General features: G+C 42.5%; 1 pseudogene; it reads right to left on the bottom strand.

Moving 5' to 3' along the window:
* Positions 1-7,337: 7,337 nt before the first annotated feature.
* LOC127232628 (40S ribosomal protein S25-like) lies at positions 7,338-7,713 on the bottom strand (annotated as a pseudogene).
* Between the last annotated feature and the right edge of the window lie 9,157 nt (positions 7,714-16,870).

Genomic DNA, 16,870 nt, shown 5'->3' with positions numbered 1-16,870 from the left:
AGAGGCCAGAAGAGGGTGTTGGATTTCCAGGAGCTGAAGTCACAGGTGGCTGTTACCCACTTCAGGTCCCCACACAGAGGTGCATATACTCTTAAGCACTGAGTCCATCTCTCCAACCTCGTTTTCAAGACAGGATGCTATGCACCCCAGGCTGGAGCTAAACTTCCTATGTAGCCTAAAATGACCACAAACATTTGATTGTCCTGCCTCCATCTATTTGGTGCTAGGATTGAAGGCATATACCACTACACTGAATTTGTACTGTGCTTAAAGTCAAACCGGAGACGTGGTGTGTACGGTAGACATTCTACCAATTGAGACCAGCACACAGGATTACTAACAAACTAGGAGACTTTTCTGTCATTAGTGTCGATAAACTACCATGCATTTGTGTACCAGACACACCATGGTGTGGGGTAGCAAGAAGCAACAGAGAAATTAGAGAGCTAAGGATGAAAGCAGGCCAGGTTTGGGAGATGGATATGAGTTTAAGAGCCCTGGTTTCTCTTCCAGGGGCCCAAATTAATTCCCACACTCACATGAGGTGGCTCTCAGGAGGTTTGGCACTTTCTTCTGGTCTCCACAGAGATCTGCTCTGGCATGTACATACCCATACACGTATAGGTGTGGTTAAAAATAAAATCTTTTCTTTTTTAAAGACAGGAAACAAGGCATCATTCCACTAATCTAAGGAAGTCATTAGCCCTATTCCCAAATAGGTCTATTTTGCTCCCTCTGGGTGCCTGCCTGCCTTAGGAGTCTGCTTCCTACCTCCTAGCGCTTAAATTAGGAATAAGCAGCTGGCTCTGGCCAGTGAGCTGTGAATGGAAGTGTAGGGGGGAGCTTCTGACGCAAACGATTAATTGCCTGCTTCAGACTCAGCTCTTCCCCTGCGCCCTGCTTCATTCAGCTGAGTGCTGGAGGCTAGAACCACAAAGCAGAGCAGCGGTCTGTCAGATCTCAAGGGACAGGCTGCATGAACGTGAAAATAAAATTTTTGTGACTAGTTACCAAGATTCTAAATTTGTTACTATTACATGACCTCACTTATTATGCCTGATGTGAAGAGTCAATCAAAATAACATTCCCAATCACATCATACTGTGAAATGGCAAAAATAAACAAAAACAAAACACATTGCTTATGTGGAGACCTTACTAGAAGGTAGTATTAAAGGGGGAAAGAAATTGCAAACTGTAGACAGTAATATCATGTATGTTAACTTACACCTCCACAAAAAATTATATATTTCTATAAATGTATGCTCACTAAAGCCTAGTGTACATTAAAAAACATATACATATACCCAGGGGAGATTTCTCTACAAGACTTTTTTCCTTTGTTTTGTCTGTATTATGGGATTTTGTAACTTAAATTAAAAAAAAAAAAAAGGTTTCAGGAGGCAAAGGTGGGCAGATCTCTGTGCTTTTGAAGGCAGTTTGGTCTGCATAGTGAGTTCTAGGACAGCCAAAGCTATGTAGAAAATTCTGACTCTACCCCCTTCCCCAAAAAGGTCACATATGAAAGAAAACTTCAGATGCATAAATACATTTTAAGAATAGAAAATTTCACTAAAAATGACCCAAAATTCTATGTTGGTGAGACATATTATCAACTCCCCTGTGGCTATGAGAAGATAGTTTACTGTGGGTTATGGGTCCAGGTGGTGAGAGTCCACAGCAAAGCAGGCAGCTGTGCCTGACCACATCTTTCATTCACACACACAACACTGAGAATGAGCAGGAAGCAGGGCTATAGAGCCTCAAGGCCTACCCCCAGAGAGGACTTCTGCAAGGCTGCATCTCCCAAAGGCTCCACAGCCTCCCCAAACATCCCTGTCCACTGGAGACCAAGTATCAAATCCATGAGTCTATGGGGGCATTTCTTATCTAAACTCCAAGGTGCGTGTACACATGTATTGCATATCAGTCAGAAAAAGAACTAGAACATTACTAATGCCACCGACAACCTCTGTGTGGCCCTCTCTCCCTGCATCTCTCCATCCTCTCAGTTGCCTCACTACTAACATGCAGCCAGGGTTAACCATTCCTTCCTTAAGCTTGTAGACACCCCACCACACACACCTTCTTTTGTTTTGTCTTGTCATTTGGGGTAGGGCCTAAGCCCTCCCTCCTGTCACTAGGCTAAGGGAGTATCCCACCATGGGGAATGTGCTCCTGAAGTCCTTTCCTGCACCAGGGATACATACTAGTTCTACTATTAGTGGTCCTATAGACTGCCCAGGCCTTCTAACTGAGAACCATGTTCAGGGTGTCTGAGTCAGTCCTATGCTGATTTCCCAGCTATCAGTCTGGGGTCCATGAACTCCTCCTTGTTCAGGTCAGCTGTTTCTGTGGGTTTCTCCAGCCTGGTCTTGATCCCCTTTGCTCATCACTCCTCCCTCTCTACAGCTGGATGCCAGGAATTCAGCTCAGTGCTTGGCTCTGGATCTCTGCGTCTGCTTCCATTAGCTACTGGATGAAGGCTCTAGGATGGCATATAAGGTAGTCAGTCATCTATCTCATTATCAGGGAAGGGCATTTAAGATAGCCTCTCCACTATTGCTCAGATTGTTAGTTGGGGATTCTTGTAGGTCTCTGGACATTTCCCTAGTGCCAGTTTTCTCTTCAACCATTAATGGCTCCCTCTATTATGGTATCTCTTTTCTTGTTCTCCTCTATTCCTCCCCTGACTCAATCTTCTTGCTCCCTCATGTTCTGCTCTCCTCCCCTTCTCTTTATCCCTACTCCCTCTCCACTCACTGCCCCCCCCACTCCCAATATGCCCAGGAGATCTTGTCCCTTTTCCCTTCTGTAGGCGACCATGTATGTCAATCTTAGGGTCCTCCTTGTATCCTAGCTTCTCTGGTGGTGTAGAAGTCAAATTTTCACTATTGGCAGATGATATGGCAGTTTACATAAGTGACCCCAAAAAACTCTACCAGGGAACTTGCACAGCTGTTAAACACCTTCAGCAAAGTGGCAGGATATAAGATTAACTAAAAAAAAAGGAAAAAAAATCAGTAGCTCTACTACCCTACTATATACAGACGATAGAGGGACTGAAAAAGAAATCAGAGAAGCATCACCCTTTACAATAGCTACAAACAACATAAAATATCTTGGGGTAATACTAACTAAACAAGTGAAAGACCTCACTATATAAGAACTTTGCATCTTTATCACTTCATTTTTAATAATGGTACTGTAAGTGACTTGCAATAACATTTCCTGAAGATTGACTGATTGACTCCTGAATAGATGGCAAGCCAGCTCCCCAGATTCATTGTCCTGAGCCCCTAGGAGGCAGGACCACAGTGTCCATCTTCAGGCCCTGGCCAAACAGAGACAGATGGCACTGGTATCACTCCTGGACTGTCTGTTTCTGAACTCTTCTGGAATATTTGTAGCAAAACTGGGGAAAGGCATCCTGAGGCTGCCACTCTACTTTAGCTGCAAACATGGAAGAGAGAAAGGGAGGAGGCAAGGAAGTCGATGCTCTCTGGCTCAGCCTGTCTTCACAGCTGAGAAAATCGCATTCCCTACCCCCTCCCACTCTGCACAGCTCTCGTGTGCTGTGTACCCCTCCATTCCAGTCCTCATGTTCTGAAGAAGCCTGGGAGTCCAAGACCAAGGCACCTGCAGGGATGGTTTCTGGTTAGCTTTTGCTCCCTGGTGAGGAGCTACTGTTTGGGGCTGTGAATTGTGTGATGATTCATCTTGCTTGTCAACTTGATATGATTTAGGATCACCATGGAAACGAAAACCTCTAGGTGTTTCCAGCCGTGCTTATCTGAGGAGAGGAGGCCTGCCATGAATCAGAGCAGCTCTTTACTGCAGGCTGAGGCCACAGTCTGAATGGGGGGGGGGGGCTCACTCACTCTTGTGTACCACTCTAAGTACCTTGTTTCTCCTCTGCTGTTTCTGCCTTGACATCCCAGAATTGTTCCTCTCTGAACACTCTGGGAATGAGAACTGGTAAGGAGTCCATCTGAGCTGTGAAACTGCTGGAATTCAATGTCCTAAAGTTAGAAACAGTCACACAACAAAGACAAACTTCTCGTCTTCATGTGATGAGGTTCAAACTCTCACTCTTCCAAAATTCTTGCTTTTGTGGCTGGTTGCCTGGCATGAACCTTGCTATGACTTTCTACTTTCTCTCTCTCTCTCTCTCTCTCTCTCTCTCTCTCTCTCTCTCTCTCTCTCTCTCTGAATGTGTGTGTGTGTGTGTGTGTGTGTAAACCTCTTTAAAGTGTGGGGTCAGGTACCTTGGTGTGCTCACCCTAGCCTAGACATGAGGCTATCATAGGAAAATAAACTTTCTCCCACTCAGGGGCCCTCCTCTGGCCTGTCATTGACCAAGGCTTGTTGCCCCTCACAGCATAACAGTATCCTCAGTGAAACATGCCCACAGTGTATTGCAGACATCACCAGGGAACTTAGCAGTCCTGGTTACCATCACCACACCCACAGGCAAGAAGACAGGGAGGTTTTTTTGGGGGGGGGGGTGTTATTTGTTTTTTATGTGTGTGACGTTGAACTATGTAGCACTTTGGATTATTTTAGTTTTGTTCTGTTACTGTGACACAAACATTCTGACCAAAAGCAATACAGGGATGAAAAGAGCTTATTTGCCTTACATGTTCATGTGGTAGTCTGTCACTGATGGGAACCAGGGTAGGAACCATGGAGGAATGCTGCTTCCTGGCTCACTCTCAGGCTTGTTCTCTGGCTTGTGCATAGCTGGCCACCTCTGCCTAGGCTTAGTGCCGTTCCCTCCCACATCAATCATCAATCAAGACAATCCTTCACAGACATGGTCACACTGGTGCCCAAAGAGGACCGAAGAGGGTGTTGAATCCTCTGGAACTAGAGTTACAGATGGCTATGAGGTGCCATGTGGCTGCTGAGAATTTAACCTGGGTCCTCTGGAAGAACAGTCAGTGTTCTAACCACTGAGCAGTCTCCTCAGCCCCAGTGATCACATAATTGTATGTGCTGCTAATTTTCAACATTTTGAGGCTTTGCATTTATCCTTTACTCTGTTTGTCTTACTTTGGAGATTCTCAGTACATTAATGAAGACTATCTGTAAGGATGACCTAGAAAAGAAAACCCATTCCCAGAGTAGCCATGTATTTTGGGAAAACTATAATCATATCAGCTAAAAACCTGGAGTTGAGTATAATGGAATCCTGTGAGTTTTTGCCTACTCTTAAGGACTTGGTAGTCCTTAATGCTGAGACAAACAATATGATATTAAATTATAAAATATGCAGGAGCAAAATATATAAAATTGTAAAATGTCCAAAGGTTTGGGATAAGTGGTCACATAGGCTAGGCAAGTCTGTATGCAAGGAAAGTAGGACTTAGCATGCTATTTCATTCAAGGTTATAGCAATGTGGGCTCTGTATCTAGAAAACTCTCTGTAATAAGAAATCCATTTAAGGATAGTAATGGGGAGGCAGCTGTTTATCTCTCTGTCTGCTTCAGATATTGAACCTCATAATACTTTGGGACTTAGAACCTCTGTCACATTCTATGGGCTCTTAAGAAAATGCCCTTCCCAGACCTCTAAACTTAAAAATACCACAGTAACATTTAATGGGTGTGGAGCTGATACACAGACATCAGGTGACTCATCATCACAAGAGCCAGAGCTGGAACTCAGCCATTCTGGTCTCCAGTCCAGTGAGTCCTTCCTGTGGACAGCCTCTGCCAAGAAATGAGTCAATCAACAATCCGATGGCAGAGGCATCATTTTGCTAATTTGCTTTTCTTTTCCCTCACTTTTCTCTACACAGAGACTGAGGTGGAACACACTTAGCTTATCACACAGAAATGGTGTTTATGTTTGTATAGGCTACACATGTATGTGTACACACATGTTAAATTTCTAAGCTGCTTAATTTTACTCACATTTAATCTCCATTTCTCAAGAAGTACCACCTTATTATTAAAAACTAATTTAGGGACCATTGAAATGGTTCAGAGACTAGAAACACATGATTCTAAGCCCAATAACCAGAGTCTGATCCCATGACCCATGTAGTAAAGGGAGAGAAGCTACTTCTACAGGTTGTCCTCTGACCTCCCCACACATGCATGCACACACACCCATATGCACATGAAGTAAATAAATGAAAAGTCAATAGATTTTTTAATAGATTTTTCTTTGGTTATTCTAAGACAGGGTCTCATAATCTACCCCAGACTGGCCTGAAATTTACTGTATAGCCCAGTTTGGCCTTGAGCTCACTTAGTTGTGATATTTTTATTTATGATCTAATAAAGGTTGCCTGAAGATCAGAACACAAAGCTAGTCACAGCCATAGAGGTCAGGCAGTAGTGGTGCACACTTTTAATCCCAGCACTTAGGAGACAGAGGCAGTTGGATCTCTGTGAGTTCAAGGCCACCCTAAGCTACATGGAATTGACCCAGTGGATAAGAAAAACAGAGCTCAAACAAAGGATCTCAGTACTTGGGATCCCACACCTTTAATCTCAGCACCAGAGAGAAATATAAGGCAGGAGAAGACAGAAGCTCAAGAGTCTGAGATTTGGTGAGGAACAGGGGAGTCTGGAGATGCAATCTGAGGTTTGGTGGAGCACCCCTTTGGTCTGAGTGTTGGTAGAGGTGAGAGCTCTGTAGTGGCTGGCCACTTTGCTTCTCTGATCTTCAGCTTTAACCCCAATATCTGTCTCTGCGTTTTTATTATACATACTACACTCAGTCCTCTTGTTTCAGGCTCTCATGAGCAGAGGTATGTCAGGTATGAGCCACCATGCTTGCTCAGGTCTGGCATGCATAATCAGGCAGAGGCAGGTGAGTTAGAGGCCAGCCCAGACTACAAAATGAGTTTCAGGATAACCAAGACCAAAACCAAACCTAACCAAATCTAAAACCCCCAAAAGACCAAACAACTGAACCAAACAACAGTGTGTGTGTGTGTGTGTGTGTGTGTGTGTGTGTGTGTGTGTGTGTGTGTGTGTGTAGGAGCAGGCAATTGTAAACTACTTGGCTTGGATGCTGAAAATCCTACTTGGGTTCTTGTGTTGGTTGTTTCTTTTTTATTCTCTAGTTTTGGGGAGCCCCACTACCCAGGTCTCAAATAATCACACAGAGACTTATTCTTTCTTATGAATGCCTGGCCTTAGTTTGGGTTATTTCTAGCCAACCTTTCTTAACTCAAGTTATCCCATCCACCTTCTGCCTCTGGGCTTTTACCTTTCTCTATTTCTGTATATCTTTTCTTTGCTTCTTCTCCTCCTCCTCCTCTTCTTCTTTTGATTTAATAAAGTTTTATTTTTTTCAAATGTACAGCTGATTGAACCTGTTTATGCATCTTCACCAGCAGCAGGGGCATCTCCACCTTTGTGCTTCTGGTGTAAATTACTTGGGCTCTGAGATTTGAAACTATCTTGGTAAGTCCTTCACTAAGTAGCTCCTGAAGGGCTCTCTGGCCAAGGAACCTTGAATCTTCAGTCTCGGAGACCACAGTAGGAGTAATAAGCTAGTAATTGGGCACTTCCTTGTAGAGTTTGTTGTATGTGTAGCTTTGTCAAACAGAACTAGATTGTTGAGCTTGTCCCAAACTTTGCCTTTGGGCCACTTCTTCTTTTTGGCCTTGCCACCAGACTTATTTACTGGGTCTTTGTCTTTCTTGGCTGACTTTCTGTCATCTTTCTTCTTCTTGTCATCCTTAGGTGGCATGATGAAGATCAGAGAGTGGCGATGACCACTGCAGCCTCCCTAAGATGCTAAGGTGACGGAGGGGGGGGAGGGGGGTTCCTCTGCTTCTTACTCCATGTCTGCCTGTGTGGCTATGTGAATGACCCCTGGCATCCTCCTCTCCTTCTTTTCTCACTCCCTGATCTTTCTCCCCAGATTTTTACTATTTATTCTCTCCACCTGTCAGCCCCACTTATCAGATGTTTTAGACAAGCAAAGCAACACAGCTTCTCAAATTAAACAAATGCAACATAAAAGAATGCAACACACCTTTGCATCATTAAACAAATACCCCACAATAAAAAGAAATGTATATTTTCAACTAATATTCCACAACCAGTTCTCTGCAAGAGCAGCACAAGCTCTTAATCTCTCCAGCCTTAGTAAAATAAAATTTTAAAACTCCATCAATTGTGTTGACTCACAACTGCAATCTCAGTAAACAGGAGGCTGCTACAGGAGGACTGAAGCAAGTTCAAGGCCTGCCAGAGCTACATAGCAATAAGTAAATTAATAAATACATATACTTAAAGGGCAGTTCAGAACAAACCTGCCTCAGAGGAGGCTTCCATTCTTTGATGAACAAGGTAAGTACCTGTCTCCTGAAGTTTCAAATTATATTTCAGAGAAATTAATAAGTGTCCCATCTTGGAAATTACCATAAATTAATCAAGATGTTTATTCTAATTTTACCTAATAAAACATGCTCATGTTTCTATGATTGGAGTTTTGCTTTCCTGACTATAAATGATGATAGGTGAATGGCATGACACAGCGTCTTGAATAGAAAATGCTAGTGTTTCGTTTCCTTCATAGCTATTTGAAATGCTTGTCAAATTACCATATGACCTGACAGAAAATTCTAAATAAAGTTAGCATTTCATGTATATGATGCTGGAGAGTCTATTTTTTAACTCCAAGTTCAGAGCATTAAGAAATCAAGTGTGGTATTATAAAGTCTTATTTATTAGCCACATATTGAAGATTTGCTGCCTCCTTTTAGCTGCATAGTTATTCATCCAAAGCAATGGCAAGCCTTTGGTTTGGATCCGAAAGTCATCAGAAAGGTTAAAAGACAGAAGCTCCTTTTGCCAGGAGTGAACAGTAAAATAAATCAGAAAATATCAGCCTGATACCAGGAACTTGTGATCAGGAGGGTTTGCCTTGAAGCTGGACACAGAGCATCAGTTCATGGGGAGAAGCAACCTCTCTCCCATGATTCTCACCTGTGGTCAGTTCATTAAGAAGATCAAGTCCAGGGCTTTGGGAGCACATTCCCTATGGAGGGATACTCCCTTAGCCTAGAGACAGGAGGGAGGGCCTAGGCCCTACCCAAAATGACTTGACAGATTTTGATGCTCCCTCCTGGAAGGCCTCACCCTCCCTGAGAAGTGAGTGGGGAATGGGATGGGAGGGAGGAGGGGAAGGAAAGACAGGAGGAAGAGGGAAATGGGATTGATACGTAAAATAAGGAAAATAATAGTAATAATAAAAGAGCTCATCAAAGTGAAAGTGAGGCAGCTTGTTGAACATGCAGCAATGCTATGTGTCTATGTCAGTGTAGGTGCACACGTGCCATGGTACACATGTGCAAGTTAAAGGACAACTTTCAGGGCTTGGTTCCAGGGATTGAAATTCAGCCATCTGTTAGGCTTGGTGGCAAGTTCCCTTACCCTCTGGGCCATCTTACCCATCTCGTATATCTCTTTCTTTACTTTTTAAAAGTATTTTACTTCTTTTTATTTTATGTGTAGGGGTATTTTGCCCACATGTATGTATGTACACCACATATATGACTGGAACCTATGGAGGCCAGAAGAAGCCAGATCCCCTGGAACTGGGGTTGCAGGTGGCTGTTAGGCTTCATGTGGGTGCTGGTCACATAGGTCCTCTGCAAGAGCAACAAGTTCTCCTGTTATATTGTCTCTCTAGTTCCAGCACCACACATCTCGTTGTTAAAGGAATGGGGTATGGAGAAAAAAACAAAAGAACTAAGGCAGACTTTTGCCAATTAACTTAAGGCAACTAGAAAATCAAATTAATCAATTATGGGTAGCAAATTGGAAATCTAGAATATTCTTTAGTTCACTTACCATCATTAGTTCACTTACAAAATACATGGAATCTGTACATTTGTTAAACATCATATCATATGTTTCTGGTTTAATGGCCCAAGATTGCCCAAGTCTCCCTCAACTGTGTCTGTACAAAGTCACCTCGGTCCACTAAACTATCACACCTATCGCGGTTTAATAAGGATCAGAATAAACAATTAGGCCCAACAGATGTTTATTCAGGGAGAAATAACTCACAACATAGACAGGTGAACACCAACAGTTCCTGCTTCCAAGATTGCCTCCGGAAGTCCTCCTGTCCCTGTGTGGCTTCCAAGAGCGCATTCTCCCCAGCCTCTTCCTACCTAGTTCCCCAGGTCACTTCTGCCCCTGGCTCCACCGCCAATGGGCGTGGTCAGTGCCACAGAAGGAGACAAAGTGAATATCTCACTACACACACCTTTGCCTTTGAAAATGTTGGTCTGCCCATATGCTGGCCATTTGAAAAACTTGCTGTATAGTAATTACAAAAGACTTGTATAATCAGAAAGTTTAATGTACTTATTAGTTGTGGGCTACACAATGATTTAAATCAGGATATTATTCAAAGACACAAAAATTACTTTGGGATCTGTCCTAATTGTGTGTTTCTATTGCTGTGAGGAGACTCCATGACCTGTAGCATGAATTCTAATCATTCTTAATAAGAAACAGACAGATATTAGGGTTAAAGCTGAAAATCAGAGAAGCAAAGCGGCTAGCCACTAGAGAGTTCTCACCTGTAACAATGCTCAAACCGAAAGGGGTAATCCTGTCCTCAGATTGCATCTCCAGAATGCATCTGTCTCCACCAAACTGCACTGAGCTCCTGTTTTCTTGCACCTTATATACCTCTCTAGTGCTGGGATTAAAGGTGTGGGATCCCAAGTGCCGAGATCAACTTTGTGTGAGCTCCGCTTCTCTTTTAGACTGGATCAATTTTGTGTAGTTCAGGATGGCCTTTAGTTAACAGAGATCTTTCTGCCTCTGTCTCCCTGAGTGCTGGGAATAAAGGTGTGTGCCACCACTGCCTGGCCCCTAGGGCTGACTGGTGTAGCTAGCTTTGCGCTCTGATCTTCACACAGCTTTATTTGTTAGGTCATAAACAAAATATCACCACATGACCATAGCAGCTCCTATAAAGAAAAACATTTAATTGGGGGGCTCACTCATGGGGGGGGCATGAAAGCAAACATGATGCTGGAGAAGTAGGCATGAGAGTCCTACATCTTGCAGGCAACAGGAAGTGGCCTGAGACACTGAGTGTGACTTAAGCATATATAAGACCTCAAAGCTTGTCTTCATAGTGACACATTTCCTCCAAAGTCACATATACTCCAACAAAGCCATACCTCCCCATAGTGCCACTCCTTTAGGGGCCACTGTATTTCAAACCACCATAGGATTCATCTGAAGATGAGACTAAGAAAAAAGCCTCCATTCATCAGAGCAGTTAAGCACTCAGAGGGAAAAGCCTTCTGTCTCAGTCTAGACCAGTGGTTCTCAACCTTCCTAATGCTGTGACCATTTAATACCATTCCTCCTGTTGTAGTGACCCCAAACCATAAAACTATTTTCATTGCTACTTTAGAACTGTAATTTTGCTACTGTTACGAATCAAAATGTAAATATCTGATACATGATGACCCATAGTTTTGAGAACCACTGATCTAGAAAGAGCGTGAGAAAGTGCAAAATAATTGGAAAGTAGTAATGCCCTAAATAATGACATATACATTTTAATTAGATACTTTCGACTAATAGCTTAGACCCTAAAAATAAAGCTCTGCATAAGAATCTAAATAATTTAACTAAAGTGTTTTAATTATTTGAAAAAAATCAACTCAGTCCCCTACATAATTTTTCTGTTTAGCCACACCCAAATGTAATAACAGGACTTGCTAAATTATCCTGGATAAGATATGGTTGTCAGTGTAAGAGAAAATTCAACATTAGAATTACAGAGAAGTATACAAAACAGGTTGTAGTGGACAGAACTAGACACCAGAGTCAGACAGGCCAGGCTTTTGAAAGTGAACCTTTTCCTTGCTGATTCTTTGGCTTTCAGCAAATTATTTAACCTGTGAGTTTCAGTTTCTTTGTCTATAAAGAAAATAATATATCTCTCTGAACACCCTCCACAGACCCTTAGTTTTAATGCCTTTGGATAAAACTGAAGTCCAATATACTACTGCTTTAAGGGAAAAAAATCCTGATGAGATTTTGAACATTTTATTTTTTTATATTTATTATTTTTCTTATTTTACATATCGATCCTAGTTCCCTCTCCCTCCCATGCCCCCCCAATACCCCTTCAATCCCACCCACCCCCACTCCACAGGGAGGACAATGCCTTCCAGGAGGGATCATCAAAATCTTTCAAGTTGATGCCTTTCCCTGATTTTGAACATTTTCATTGTGAAATCATGCTATCCATTTTTGTATTCACAGAGGACCTAGTGGAGTTCTTTGATATAGGGGGATACTTAAAACAGACATTTTCAATGAATAAATTTTTATCAATATTTTCTCCTTTTCTTTCTTTCCTTTTTTTTTTTATTATTTGACAGAATTAGATATTACTTTCTGTTTCATATCATGTTTTGAAATCACATTTAAGTTTATGAGCAGAATCTGAAGATTATGTTTCTATACTTACAAGGTGATTGCCCTAAATCTTCATGCTCCTTTTGCTATTTACATTCAGTGTTGGTTTGTGTTCCTAGATAGCGATGTATTCTGAGGAAAACTGGAAAAGAAGGTAACCATAGATTGTTGGGTTAATTACCGAATAAATGGAAGCAAAAAATATATTTCTAATCAGAGAAGTTATACCTACCAAATTCCATCACTATATTTACATAGTAACCATTCCAGCTCTCACAATACTGCTCACCTACTGAAATTCAAATGCAACAATGTGAGAAAATGATTATATTCTAATAACTTACTAGAAAATGTGTATTTTTCATATAACTTTATATTAAATTTTTTCACAAATAATGGAACAAAAAGAAACTATGCACATGACTAAAATGCACTATATTAAGTTCCCTAAGAATTAACAAAAATATTATCTTAGAAAAAAGAAAGAAAACATAAAAAATAATAATAGTAACAATGTCAGGATGAGTAATGGTTAATTTTAATTGTCTAGTTTATGGGATCTAGAAGACAGGCCTGTGGGGCCAGAGTAAAGTTTATGGCCCTTCTATGGCCAGTGAACATGTGTACAAATGAGTATTCTCTCTCTTCAAACAATTTTAAAAGATTTATTTATGCTTATTTTATGTGTTTGAATGTTTGCCTGTGTATATGTGTGTGTGCCACCTCTGTGCCTGGTACCTGAGGAGGCCAGATGAGAGATCAGCATCCTCTGGAACTGAAATAATAGATGGTTATGAACCACCATATGGATGCTGAGAACTAAACCCAGGTCCTCTGGGAGAGCAACAAGTGTTCTCAACCTCTGAGCCTCTCCAGGACTCCAAACTCTATGGACCAACTTTAGACAGAAGCTCATCGTGAACTTTCTCCATCAAACTGCCTCATCTCTGAGCAGAGACCTCGCTGACAAGAACTGCAGGTACCCCCTAGGTGGTTCCTCAGTACTAGAACTATACCCTAGCTCTCTCCTTTCATCATATCTCTTGTTTCCGTCCTAGTCTACCTGAGTTATCACTTCTCCTTGAATCTGTTGTATCCATCTTCCCTTTGTAGAACATTGGCAATCCCCTGGCAAATTCCTATGGTCCAGAAATACATTCAGTACAGGACTAGGAATGATCTAAAAAAAAAAAAATTTTTTTTTAAATTCCCTTCCTTCAATGTGTTCCTATTGATGAGTAAGAAGAGAGAGGAAGTTTATACTATACTGTGAAAGTACAAGAGTGATCAGAAGTGACCCAGGAATGTAGCAGTGGCTTTAGAGAACTAGGGTCTCAGAAACTCAGAGGCCACTAAAGCCAGTGGTTTGTCTCATAAACTCCAAAAAAGTTAAGTCGTGGACCATAGAGAGTGAGTTTATCGTAGATTCCTAGATAGGAACCAAAGAGGGAGAAAGCCATACTATCAATTTGAGTTAGGCACGGAGATCAGCCACAGGGTAGACACAACCACAAAAAAGGCAAGTGTCTCAAGGCAGGGAAGGGAGCTTTACAGAAAGACCAAAAAGAGCCAGAAGCACCAGGAAGAACAAAACAAAGCAAAAAGAAAAACCATACTTCCGTTCTGGTCAGCACCCAAAGAAAGAAGAGAAGGGGAGAACTGCACCTTTTCTGAGTCAGGACTCTGAACAGCAAGCAGAACCGACCACATGGCAGCTTTAAGGACTGTGCTACGGAAGAGGAGAGTTCTGGGAAGGAAAAGTATACTATCTCAATAAGGGCTAGTTATTGCAACTGTCTTTTTAGCATGGCTTAAGGTGAACCTGCCTTCCTGAAGGTGGTCCCTTGGCCTGCTGATTGACCGGTACAGCTGGATTAACTCCTAAGGGGCAAACAATGGTCTATCTCTGCCCAGAGACAGATCACACACTATTGACAACAGTCTTTCCTTCATGACCTACAGTGCCAATATAACAGAAGGACACGGACTAGACAATTTTCTTGTCGTGTGTGTGTGTGTGTGTGTGTGTGTGTGTGTGTGCGTGCCCTGCTCTGCTTTGCACTAAAAACTTCAGACATTTCGCCCCATCTCTAGGGACAGCACTCAGCGGGTTGTTACATGTAAATCCTATTCCTCCTACACTCTGAACTGTAAACCAATTAACACTACTTTCCCCTCAGCCTTGAGCCTACTTTATTAATTCCTTTTAGAATAGCCATTGCACTCTGCTGAGCACTGAGAAAAGATAGCCTCAACCACACACTGTTGCCACAGGTCAGCACAGCAGCTATGGCCTATGAGCCAAATGCAGCCCTTTGCCTATTCTGTAAGTAGTTTTCCTGGAAGACAAGTATGGCCACTCTTTAATTCACTACATTAGCCTTTGTTCAAAGCAAAGTTACACTGTTGAAATTGTGTCCATGTGGATGTAAAACCTTTAATACTGTTCATCTGGTTCCTCAGAAGAAAAGTTTGACAACCCCTGACACAGCTGCTCCTGCCTAAAAGCAAGGTCACCTCAACTGGATGGTAGTGTTGCATACCTTTAATCCCAGCCCTCAAGAAGCAGAGACAGGCAGATCTTTGTGAGTTCAAGGCCAGCCTGGTCTACAGAGTGAGTTCCAGGACAGCTGGGGCTATGCAGAGAAATCCTGTCTTGAAAAAACAAAAAGAAAGGGAGAGAGAGCAAGAGGAAGGAAGCGAGGGAGGGAGGAAGGGAGGGAGGAAGAAATGAAGAAAGAAAGAAAGAAAGGAAGGAAGGAAGGAAGGAAGGAAGGAATAAAGAAAGAAAGAAAGGAAGGAAGGAAGAAAGAAAGAAAGGAAGGAAGGAAGGAAGGAAGGAAAGAAGGAAGAAAGGATGGAAGAAAGAAAGGAAGGAAGAAAGGAAGAAAGAAAAAAGAAAGAAATGAAGAAAGAAAGAAAGAAAGAAAGAAAGAAAGGCCTCCCTAACACAAAGGATCCGTCCTAGCCATTCTAGCTATTGCTCTGTTCTGACTTCTCACAAATACAAGACTTGGGCTCTACATAAATTCATCTTTTTATTTCTCTTTTCCTGAACTCTCCTTGCCTTTATTGAGGATGGAGGTGTCACATTGAAGATGGCAGTATCTGTAAAAATCAGCATTTTGTAGGCCTGATCTTTGCAAGTTCATACACTTGAAACCTTGTTGCCTCTCTTGACTCCCCCTCTTAAGCATATTCAACTGGCCATGGGCTTAATAATCCTCCTGCTATGGCCAACATTGATCCCCTTCACTATTTGCAGCACTCTTCTTATACCCCTTCTCTAATCAATGGGCTTGGCCTGGCCATCCTACCCCCATAACCCACTCACCACAGGCATGGCCTCCTCCAAAGCAGAGTCCTTCTCAGCCAAGGAACATCTCTACCCTCATAATCAGGGCTCCGGCATCAATGAATAATAGCACCATTTTCCTCCTCACTCAAACTAAAGCCTTGGAATCATCGTTTAGCTTGCCATTTTTTCTTCATATCTTGCACTATACTTAATCAGAAAGCCCTGTCCACTCCACTTAAGAAAACTAAGAGAGGGGCTGGGTGCTATGATCTCAGCACTTACAGGGTACATACAGGAGGATTAAGTGTTCAAGGCCGGCCCTACCTAAATAGGCAGTTCCAGGCCAGCCTGACCTACATGAGACCCTGTCTAACAATGATGACGGTGGTAGTGGTGATGTTGATAACAGTAGAGCTAGCTAGTGCAGTTATCGATGCTTATTTCCCCACTCCAAGTTAAGGAGCAATTGAAAACAACCCAAACGATGGATGGAAATAAAACATTACCTTTACAAAATATTACCTGAAAACAGAGCTGCTAACCACACCTCATTCTTTGACCCTCGGGTAAGAAGGCAGCATATATTAGTGAACCCAGCTATTCAGGCTTCTATTCAGACCCAGGCCACATGGGCCACAGTGGGCTGGGCATCCCTGTATAGGCAGAGCTAGGCTCCTTTGATATTTCACAAGTAGGAATAGAGCCAAACACACTCTCAGCTGGAAGAGGAAACAGGAGCAGCATGGTGGCATTCCCCGGTACTGCCTGCTCTGCCGTCAGACTGACACGTTCTGAAAAAGGGAAATGATGAGTAAAAAGGCAACTAGGTTCCCAGCGGGTCACGGGGGAGATCTGTCCTTTTAGGTTTAACCATTAACTGCTGGTATGGCTGCCATCTATGAGGGCCATGATTAAAAGTCTACTCAAATAATCCTAGTCCCATCTTCAAACAGCTACATCCCCCGAGCCAGGCCTGATTCTTCTGGGATACTGCTGGCTGGCATTTATTAGAGAGAAGATGCCAAAGTGGGTCAGAATAATATATAAACTATTTGAAAGCCTGTCTCCCAAGCTGGAAACCCCTTTGCTGTTCTGTTTCCCTGTTCCACTGTGCACTCATGTCAGCCAGTGTAGGTCATCA

Source organism: Phodopus roborovskii, unplaced genomic scaffold, assembly GCF_943737965.1.
Source record: "Phodopus roborovskii unplaced genomic scaffold, PHOROB, whole genome shotgun sequence".
Lineage (NCBI taxonomy): Eukaryota > Metazoa > Chordata > Mammalia > Rodentia > Cricetidae > Phodopus > Phodopus roborovskii.
The sequence above is the reverse complement of the archived record's forward strand: the minus strand, read 5'-3'. Positions and strand labels throughout refer to the sequence as shown.